This window comes from Camponotus floridanus, unplaced genomic scaffold (genome assembly GCF_003227725.1).
Source record: "Camponotus floridanus strain SB8 unplaced genomic scaffold, Cflo_v7.5 scaffold154, whole genome shotgun sequence".
Taxonomy (NCBI): domain Eukaryota; kingdom Metazoa; phylum Arthropoda; class Insecta; order Hymenoptera; family Formicidae; genus Camponotus; species Camponotus floridanus.
In genome coordinates this window covers 298,613-308,292 of record NW_020229275.1, presented here as the reverse complement: position 1 = coordinate 308,292, position 9,680 = coordinate 298,613, and the positions used below count along the sequence as shown (strand labels likewise).

The 9,680-nt window shown below is 33.2% G+C and overlaps 1 pseudogene; it reads right to left on the bottom strand.

Moving 5' to 3' along the window:
• Positions 1-3,632: 3,632 nt before the first annotated feature.
• On the bottom strand, positions 3,633-4,578 carry LOC112637348 (annotated as a pseudogene).
• Between the last annotated feature and the right edge of the window lie 5,102 nt (positions 4,579-9,680).

Sequence of the window (9,680 nt, the reverse complement as noted above, 5' to 3'; positions counted from 1 at the left end):
ACGAACACTCCTGGGGGCGCGAGCCTCGTGCTAAATATCGATATAAATCGAACCTAAATTTTCATACAATTTTGACGGTAACGTTTACGACCAAGAATAATTAACGGTAGAGAACAATAGACAATTACGAAATGAACGCAATTCTGACTCAAAATAGACGGTATACGTATTTTATATAAGTTCGATATAACTCGAATCGAACCTTTTCCTACGGCAATTAACGATGACTTTCGACAAAGTTTTGATGAAAAACAAACGTTTTATTTAACGGTATTTTCAAGGAGGTGTAGACGGAAACTGTTTACCCGATGTAACGGTCGTATCACGACCTTTTGTTTCGGTAACAATAGCTCAACGTTCGCGTAACAGAAATTTCAAACAAGTGATACGGTAACACTTTTCGGCGGAGATTTCGCGTAGGGTAATATTCTCGCAGAGCCGTTCTCTTAATTTCGGTAACACACGCTCGCGAAGAAATTACGCGCTCAAATCCCGCTTTCCGGTATGCGATATACTCGACCAAAAATCGCCGCGTCACGCTCGGAGTATCGATACAAAAAAAAATGTTAACAGATGTGGTACAATTTTAAACGGTACGGAAACGATACACAATAATACGGACTGTCGGCACGAACACCCCTGAGAGGGACAAATCCGCGACCCCGGGGACAGCTGGCGTCCGATAATTACGGTACAAGTATCAGACTTTACGGTAATTTTTCTTTACGGTATGATAGCCGCCCTGTGACGGTATCTCGACACGATGACACTAGCTGATCCCGGAGGAAAATTACTAATCGGCTACCTGTGCGACGGCTTACAATTAGTGTAGGTGGCGGCTCCCTCAGGGTCGTCTCTTCCGAATTCTGGCTGATGTGCACAGGACACTAGCTCACCGTACAGTGACGATCTTCGTCTGTGCTCGTAAGGCCCTCGAATCCCGCGCCGATCTTCCGCGCATTTTTGTCAATTTCGGGAAAAACGGGGTTGATTCTCCGCCCCCTCGAAAGTTGCTGATGTTGTACGGCGTTGCCATTACTCAGGGGCCCAGTATTCATGAGCGACGGCAATTCGTGATGCCGATTCTCGGGGACGGGACCGGCTGGCCTGGCCGTATCCGCGTCTCCTTCCGAGATTTCTGTTTTCCAGTCAGCTACCTGGAAAGTTGCCTTCATCACCGTCGTCTGGATTTGCTGCCGTTTCTTTTTCAATCTGAAATAATGCAGATTTAATCTCCAATTACATTATAAAGAGCGGCGGCGCGGTACCTTATTACTTGACCTTATTCTTGCGATATCCTCGGGATCCTCGGTATCCTCGGTATCTTGCGGTAGCTTCCTTTACAAATTGTCGATCTTGCACGCACGCACAGTAGCCGTATTCGAATCGCGGGTCTTAAATTCCGCTAAAAAATAAGTCTAAACAATTGAATAATAAATAACGGTAGTCTCCTCTCAGGCGCGAGAGACGACCCCGCGCACGCTGTTTTCCCTCGGCAGGGAAATCGTGACGGAGCTTAAAAAGCGTCACGTCATAATACACACACACACACACACACACACACATATATATTTATTTATTTATTTATTATTTATTTTTGGCGTTTTTAATAGTACACAAAGAGAAAAATAAGGAAATCTAATTTCTAACATTTTAAGGAAAAAGAGAGAGAGTAACATATCTCTAGAAAGTCGTATGATTATTACGAGGTAATGAAGAAGAGTATTCCGCTGTTATAGCCTCAGCTAAATTCTTTGAATATATACAGGCTGTCCGTCAATTTTCGACCTTAATGAAATAAAGAAGTAGATTGGCTCGAATTAAGAAGGAATGACTTGTATTGTTTTGGGATTGTCGCAATAATTAATGAAATATTAAATAAAAAAGATCGGCCAATCTGCGTGAGTAAAAGCGCGCTGCGACGAGAGTCGTCCCACCGTAATCCGATGCTACGAGCGCGGCGAAGCGGTGGGCGCGTCGCTCTCCGAGACATGATGGTGGTTTGCAATATATCGCAATACCGCGCCAAAAAATGACCCGTCCCCCCTTTTCGTGGCGAGAAAATGATGCGCTATCATTTCCACACCACCTTGCGGTAGATAGCATGGTGCGCTTTTTTTATAGTGGTTTCCCCCATAGGCCTATTCCACTCTCAATTTAAAAATTATTCAAAATGCCATTTACTATACGCTGAATATATCGTAAATGTAAAAAATTAATGGACAGTACCTTTACAAAAATTGATTCGTGGTTGAAAATCTCTCGATAAAATGTATTGCACACGTTGATAATGTGATACGATGATAAAATTCTTCAAGAATCCTTTCTTCATCTCGTACACGAAGACGCACTGCTGGACCGGTTATCCCGATATTATGCACGACACTCAGTTTCACATAATTATTGCACAACACGTAAAATTGTACGGCCACTTGGTTTTTGTGCACGCCCGGGAAATCGTTCCGCGTAAATTGCGGCCGCGCGATGAGTATTTTCTCCCGCTAGCTCGTATGCCACAATCATGTACGTATATTCCTGCGGAGTATACTTCATTTTCACTGGTAATTAACTGCGCGAATATAAGATTTTTACTAAGCGTCTTAGCTCTCGCACGTTGTTGCCAGACTGCGTACGCCAGCAGCACGCAACTACAGCTGAGCGGACATGTGAGTGTAATCATAATGCGCAGGCGTCGAACTCACACGGACGCTTACACTCACATGTCCGCTCAGCTGTCAGCTGTAGTTGCGTGCTGCTGGCGTATGCAGTCTGGTAACAGCGTGCGAGAGCTAAGACGTTTTAACAAAAATCTTGTGTTTGCGTAGTAAATTAACAGAGAAAATGAAGTGTACTCTGCAGGAATATACGGATGTGATTGTGGCATACGGACTAGCGGAAGAAAATACTTATCGTGCGGCCGCAATTTACATGGAATCATTTCTCGGGCGTGCACGAAAACCAAGTGGCCGTACAATTTTACGTGTTGTGCAATAATTATGTGAAACTGAGTGTCGTGCATAATATCGGGATAACCGGTCCAGCAGTGCGTCTTCGTGTACGAGATGAAGAAAGGATTCTTGAAGAATTTTATCATCGTATCACATTATCAACATGTGCAATACATTTTATCGAGGGATTTTGATTTCAAGCCTCATAACTTGGAAAGTACTTAATGAAAACTAACTTAATTATAGTGTTTTGGTAAGCTCTTGAGATGAGCTACAAGAATATGCAAAAGCATATAGGGTGTCCCATTTAAAAAGTTGGAGCTGACCTTCGCGTGTCCTTCAGGTGGCTCTTCAAGATCAAACTAATGACTCCATTTTATGTCCCCCTTGAAACCATACAATTTTTGTCTAAAACTTTTTTCAAAATAATCGACTCCAATCGAGATATTATCTTGCCTCAAGATAAATGCCCCACCCTGTATATATATATATATATATATATATATATATATATATATCACAGATTATTTTATTTTTCTGTTAATTGTTTAATTATAAGTTTTTTTACATATATGACACTTTCAAAATTTTTTACAATAACAATGGATATTTAATATTTGTTATTTTATTAAATTAAATACTTTATTGATAGATACTGTGACCCATCTCTTTATAATAATACATTTAACCTGTATAAATAAAATTTTAAATGGCTTATAAAATACACTATATAAAATAGTATACGCAATATACACATAATGTAAATAAAAATATAAATACAGTATTGATTTATTCTTACTATTAAATTCTTCATACTTTGAGTTAAAATGCAGATATCTCTTGTTGATCTAATATTAGTGAAAATAGCGTACTTTAAGCTTTCATTAAATTTTACACTCGCCGCCGAATGGATTATTATAGTTACTCTTTCTATTAGCATTTGCCTATGGACAGTTGACAAACCTAAGTTTTCTTCAGTGACGTCACCGGAATTCGGAATTAATTTTTTGAAATTTGAGGGTTGCTCTTTTCGCACTTTATCATATAACTAAAAGAGAATATATTATGTATATAACGTATTTATTATAATAATTGTGCCATGATTCTTAAGAAATCTTTAATAATATTGCATAAAAATCGTAAAACATTTTGATTATTTTATAATATCTTATTTTTAATGTTTTTTATCGTATACTTTTATCAAATTTTAAAATTAATTTTCTAAAATAAAAAGCGTTTTATATAATAAAATATTTAATTTTATTATATATAACGCGTTTTATTTAATATAATAAAATTTATAAGAAAAATTTTGCCACTTAAATATTGTAAAAGTTCTTAAAAACTACGGCGTTGCACAAAATAAAATCTACTTATATAATAACCAATAATTAACTTAACGGTAATAATATTTTTTCGAGCCTTTAATTGCTAATTAAAGGATTAATGCTTAATCCTTTCTTCGAATGCATTAATGTGAATGTCTCACGAACATCAGGGCAAGATCGCAATATCTTCTCGATGTACTCTTTACCCAGAAATCCTGTTGCGCCTGTTAAAAATATACTTTCCAACGTCCAACATAAGATGTCGCAATTGAGTTGGCTGGATGAATTATATTCTCATCCATTGTTAAGTAAAAAAATAAAACCAATATAAATTGTAATAACGACAATACTAGCCAAAAATATATGCAAGCACTCGAAAATGGAATCGTCTGTTTTATATCGATACCATTATTAATAGGAATATGATCGGATAGAAGATAAATTGAGATTATTCATCAACGACGTACGCTATTTAATGAAAACATAACGTTATATGCTATATAATCATTTGCATAGCAGATATATGTTAATAAAACGGAAATTCTGCAAGTTAAAGTTGAAAGAGCAAACTTATACACAATGCAATGGTCTATACCTAAATATTCTAATGATATAAAATGACTTTGTAATTTATTCTACACGTATAATATGTGTAATTTTACAATAAAATTGGATGTAATCAACTGTATATTTAAACTATTTCGTTATAAATAAAAATAAATATATCAATTCAAATTAAATTGAAATAAAATAATTTAAATTGAATAAAATATTTATACAGAGTCTAACTAAAAAAGCCCACGGGATAAATAGTTATTCCTGATTGAAAATCGAGTCGAAAAGTTCTGAATTATTTTTTTCTATGATGCTTAATAAATGCTTAATAAAGATGCTTAATAAAGTAGTAATTATTGAGTAATATTGCGCCAATAAGCACCGACCTTTAGCTTCATTGTCGAAATTTTCTTTAAAGAAACGCTTTTGACGAAAGAAATATTATTTTCAATGCAAAATAAAGTTTTTCGCATTATTACGACGCATAAGAATATTGCATGATAACGGCATGACATAACGCCGTAGCGACGGAATGCATACTACTAGCCGCGCGGCTCACTGACGTGTGTCCGGCTAAAGATCGATGCTTATTGACGCATTTTTACTGAATACCGCTTTATTAAGCATTATAGAAAAAGATGATTCAGGACTTTTCGACTCGATTTTTAATCAGGAATAACGCTGTTTGCTCGGTGAGCGTTTTTTCAGTTACACCCTGGTATATGTATGACTGAAAAGTGTAAAAATAGTAATAAAAATAGTAATAACTTAATAAATAGTAAATAATTTAAAATATTTATGTAAAATAATTCTAAAGAACTTTTTTGGACTTTCTCATATTGTTGTTTATTAATATAATATTTCATATAGAAGATACCGAATATATACATGCATATATGTTGCGTGCAATACACTGAAAAAAGAATTTAGTAGTAAACACTAGAATTTAATAACAATTACTAAATGATTTGAGCAAATAGTTCTAATTAAATGTGTGGTAACAATTACAAAAAAAAATTAATTGAATAAATAAAATATTTAGTTTAGACTATTTAAATTTAATTCATTCAATTACAAATTTGATTCGTTTAACAAAACTTTAATAACTGTAATCAAACTTTGGTAGCAGAAAATAATATATTTAATAAGTATTATCAGATATTTAGTAATTTTAACTAAATCATGATAACGAGAAATTAAAAAATTAAAATTAAAATTAATTATAATCAAATTTTTTAATTATTATTTTTTTATAATTTATACTTGCATATTGCACTTTACATTTTAAACAGGTAATGAATTATTTTTATTTAACGGATTATTTTTGTTTATTTGCCGGATATTTACTTATCCGACTTATAAAATCAATTTAATATCTGAAACTCTTGTATTGAGAAATCAGTAACTAAATTGAACAATATATTTTTAATCTTATTTGTTACTCTTTGCAAGCTTTATATAATTCTCATAACTAAACTTAAATACGAGAAAGATAGCGCATTTCACGTCGATGAACGAACAAACTAACATATCCTTGCGTGCTTGCGTGAAACTTTACACGACTATCTTACCAAAATTTATTAATAATTACCAATTATTTTATCAAACATGTTGACCTAACTAAATCATTTAATAATAGTTATCAAATATCTAATAATCTTAAATTGAATGATTTAGTAATATTTACAACAATTTAATACATATTTAATAACAGTCATCAAAGATTTTATGATAAGTATTAAATGTTTAATAATTATTACTAAATTGTTTAATTGATTCAATTGCAGACAAAATTTGTTTGCAACTAGACCAATTGAAGATTTAGTAATTATTATAAAATATGGTAGTATTTATCAAATATTCAATTAAAATTCACAACTAAATATATTTGATAATTATTACCAATTAGTTTTTTCAGTGTATAAACCATAGTGGATCCATTTTAAACATTGATGCTCGATAGCATCTTTCAAACATCTTATCTACTCGCGATGAGCGTTGAGCGATAAGCTTGCGAGCCCGTAAACTCAGCGGTTCACACGTATGCAGGGGCCAAGGCGTGAAAATCTCGCACGCGCGTTGCCCTCCCTTCGGGGATCTTTTCGAGAAGACCGATTCAAGTGCGGGCGAATCCGTCCTAGTGTACGAACATAAAAATTTATATATTACGATATAGGAAACCGAGTTCTCCGTATTTTCATTGCTTTTCGAAAATCGATAATAGATCTACGTGAAGATCGAGTTTCTTCACGTGATGACATATATTGTCTATATTAATGAGACCGAGAGTTCACGTATCAAGAATACATAATAAAGTGCATTATAAAGAAATTGTGTGTGAATTATAACCCTCACACTATTGCAACCCAATATATGTATTAAAAATTAAAAACTTTTAACATTTCAAAAACTTTTTTATCTTTATTAGTTTTTATTTATTTTATATATTTTAATTTTCTTTTTAATTCATTTTATTTTCTAAAATATACGAAGCTTAAACCTAAAAATATATATGAAAAACATTTTTAATTTATTTCTTAAACATTTTTTTCAATTCTTTAACAATTAAATGCTGATTTATCAAAACTGATATAAATTTTCATTCATTTAGTTTATTTATCAAGAATTTATATTTATAAAAGTGACGGTAATGTCACAGATTCTTGACGTTATAACATGTACCGCATTTTAACGCCATACAAAGTACCATATTTTGACTTTTTTTTCTTAGCATAATAATGTGTATTTAATAGCGTTGTTGAATAAAGCAGATTGAGCAATTCGAGAGCATCATTAAACAAGTACAGCCATTCTAGTCTTCAGAGGAAACTCGGATTGATTTTATTGCTTTATTTGAAAACGCTGAAAAATGTAAATAAATGGTAAGAAAATAATTCGCTGAAAAATGTAAATAAATGATAAGAAAATAATTCACAAGTTTTATATTTGTTATCATTATTTTACTTAAACATAAATAAACTTACTTCTAATGTCATATCAACAAATAACGTTTTACGTTATCTGCGTTTTATGAAAATATATTTTGCCAATCAACTGTATTATAAAAGAATGTGTACATTTTTTGACAATAATTATATTCGATTGATATAGCTAATATTTTCACTGTGCACTAATTTAATGAACACTTGAATGATTAAGCAATATGAATCGTGCACAGACAAACGCATATGTCGAAAGAAAGAAAAATTGTGGACAAAGAAAATTTTTGTGAGTAAACAAAGTTTTGTATAGATTGTAAACAAATTATAAATAACCGCGATAGAACTTGAATAATCTCATCTTCGTTATAAGCTATATATATTTTAAATCTCTGTCAAATTATATATGCAATTAAGGAAATAAATTACAGGATTGAATTTATTTATAAATACTAACAGTAACATATAAATATATATTACATATATTTTTCAGTTCAATGTGGCAACAAATCATATGCGAAGTACGCACGTTTCTGTTCGCACGTTTCTCAAGTTGGAATAATATCTCTCTGTTAATTCCTGCATATATTTTTAGATGTACATGTATTTTTATTCATTATTCGTGTAAAAGTACTCATTTGGGTAAAATATACTCAATCCTTTCGAAGAAATAAGCGAAACTCGTCAAATAAAAGTGTATACATCCCCTTCCACTCTTACAGAGAAAAAAGAATAGCATTTTTTGTATGACATGGGAATGGCACCCAATTGATCCCGTCGTTAATTGCCTAATTCAAAATAGCACTCTGTAATTGGTTAATCATTGCTGGTTACCATAAACATAGATTGATATAATTGACTGTGGCACCGACGAGATACTATTAAAGACCAATGATCTTATGGGATTTAGCATGACCAGAAAGAAACGTGCAAAGTGCTGCTGTAAGTAATACAATCTTTACATTATCGATAATAAAATAATGATTTGATACATAATTTGTCATTTTTGAAACAGGTACATAAAAAATTTATACATCCTCGATAATAAAACAATAGTTGAATGACGTAAAATACCTGTATGATTTAAATAACTCTTGTAATGGTCTTCAATATAATCAAAACGGCCGGTAATATCATCAAAATTTTCCGAAGGCTGTCGGTCTTTAACAGTATCTCGTCGATGCTGTGGTCAATCGCAACCATCGACATATAGAATGGACTGCTGATGGAAGGGGAAGGGGAGCCGAGGAGTAGAGTGAGAGGCAGATAATATAAGGGCACGTTCCGTCTCTTTCTAATAAAGCCTGATTGATTGATAAATACTGCTGATTTTTTACCAAGCAATCAGGATTTATTAGAAAGAGACGGAACGTGACCTTATATTTTCTGGCGCTCACTCTACTCGTGAGGCTCGCCTTCCTCTTCCATCAGCAGTCCATTCTATAATATATATCGATGATCACAACGTAATCATACGAGACGCTCTCGCCACGTCGCTACATTGTGATCGTCATAAAATGGCAACAAGAGAGAAACAGTGAAAAACATAAGGTGCAGAGGAGTAGGTTTTTATCCATTTTCAATTATTTTTATTATCCTAAATGCATTTTGACTTGATCTTTCGGAGAAGAAAGTAATGAGTGCATTTCGAATGTATTCTGTTTGAGAGAATAAGAGAAAGAAAAGACATTTTTCAACCCCTGTCGACACAAAATCGCGTTTCTCATGTTGATCATGTCGATTTCATCGAAAAAATTTTCCTCCCCGGAAGATATAGACAAGAGAAATTTGGAAACAACTGAAAAAGAGTAAGTTCGATAACTTTGCTTTTCTCTCCCTTTTCACAAGTTACTGATGGGCGATGGCGCGATGTCGAAATAATAACAGATATCGGCAAGATAATAGATGAA